Here is a 1,924-nt window from a genome sequence, read left to right on the forward strand (position 1 = left end):
GGTTTTTTTTTTTTTTGTTTTTTGTGTGTGGGTGTTTCTTTGTTTCTGATAATTTGGTTGTTGTTGTATTATCTTACAATACTGACAATAAATATGTATATATATATGACACATTGTCAGCTTAGTTTACCTGTAAAAGCCATGAGAAATTCTCTGTTGTTGTGTTTTTGTACAGGTGTAGCAGTTGGTGGTCTGGTGGTGATTGAAGGTCATTGCTTCTATCTGCTGCATCTCTGTCTCATTCTTTTTTCTACTTTCCTTTTTACTTCTCTTCACTATTCTTTTTTTCTGTCCTCTCCAGTCAGGTCCAGGAAGATTACATAAATTCCATGAAAAATTTTTAAAAAAGAGAGAGGTGGGGGGGGGGGGGGGGGGGGGGGGCAGATTATCAAGAGGAGCATTATACCTATAAAGCTCCCACTGACAAAGTAAATTTGTTTGGCACAATACAGCATCCAGACCATTTTTCTGGGGCTACAATGCTGGACAGGATGCGTTTAAAAGATTCACTATCAGCTCATAATTTCCATTAAATAGTAAAATGTCTTAGTTTCAACATCTGATATGTTATCCCACTATTTTCTAGTGCGAAAGCAGAGCATCTAGAAGTTCTCACCACAAAGCAGATGAACTGGAAACCAGTAAGAAGACCATCACAACTTTTTCCAGACGTGTTGCTGCATCAGATTCACTATCAGCTCATATTTTCCATCACATGGTAAAATGTCTCAGTTGCATCATCTGACATGTTGTTTATCTTCTACTGGGAATAAAATATGACCTGATGAGGTTTATAAATCAGTGAATTCTGGTTTTCCACACTTTTCCACAGAGTCCCAGCGTTGTTGTAACTGGAGCTGTTTATGTGAAACAAGGTGGAGGTGGATGATGATCCAGGAAATAATGTTGCAACACAGAACTTAAAACCTGAAAAACCTGCCTGACTGTTTTTACTGTGAACACGAAGAGAAAGTCAGAGTTCAAGTTGTTCTGTAGAGCCACATTCCCGCCTCATTACACATCAACAAAACCACAGTTTGATCCTCAGAGAAATAACGATCTGATCATCATGTAGATTTGTCTTCAAACAGCAGAGATCAAAGTTGGAGCTGAAATCAGAAGTGAACACGTTCTCCAAACATTCCAGAAACAAAGAGGAAAGTTCACACTTACAGTTTGTTCAGAGAAGAAGAAGAAGAAGAATCTCCACTGATACACAGGTGAGCTGCTTCCTGGAATGAGTCACATTTCTACCTGTGATGGAGGGAGGACAGGTAGGAGGAGGACAGGTAGGAGGAGGACAGGTAGGAGGAGGAACATCAGACCTTCCTCCTCCTCTTTACAGTTCACAGCCCACACTGACATTCACTGACATGCACAAAGGAAGTGTTAGGGTCCCTGTCTGTTTCCCCTGTGTGTGTGTTCCTGGATTACTCGTGTGTGCGTCTGGCTCCCTCTGTCTGTCTTGTGCGTCATGTCTGTCCCCATCCAGGAGAGTTACAGCAGCAGCAATCACCCCACCTGGGCTGATCTTCACACCAGGACCTCATTCACCAATCAACCACTGCAGTACTTAAACAACGGATCTTTCTTCATTCCTCGCCGGATCGTCCAGTTACTTACCTGGTATATCGTGGCCTCTCTAGTTCTCTGCCTTAATCCAACTTGTGTCTTCTAACACTGTCTTGTGTTTAGATTCCTGGTCCTTCGGATTCCGTCAGCCCAACCTGCTACGCCCACCTCCTGGATTGTTTCCTTCCCAGTCTGATTCCCTTCCATCTCCAGCACAAGCAGCTCCACAAAACGCTCTGTCTGCCATCCACTCTGTCTGCCGTGACCACCGTGATTCCTGGATCCTGCTTGTGGATTAATACTGCTCTTCGGACTCTGTTCAAGAAACTCTATTAAATTCCCTTTTCTTAAA

The 1,924-nt window shown here is 42.8% G+C and overlaps 1 long non-coding RNA gene across 1 annotated transcript; it reads left to right on the top strand.

The window, feature by feature from the left end:
• Nucleotides 1–1,225: 1,225 nt before the first annotated feature.
• Nucleotides 1,226–1,924, top strand: LOC121651924. Its single transcript, XR_006012533.1, has 2 exons — nucleotides 1,226–1,626; nucleotides 1,696–1,924. It is a non-coding gene; the product is annotated as an uncharacterized LOC121651924 (long non-coding RNA).

Source organism: Melanotaenia boesemani, chromosome 2 (assembly GCF_017639745.1).
Source record: "Melanotaenia boesemani isolate fMelBoe1 chromosome 2, fMelBoe1.pri, whole genome shotgun sequence".
Classification (NCBI taxonomy): Eukaryota; Metazoa; Chordata; class Actinopteri; order Atheriniformes; family Melanotaeniidae; genus Melanotaenia; species Melanotaenia boesemani.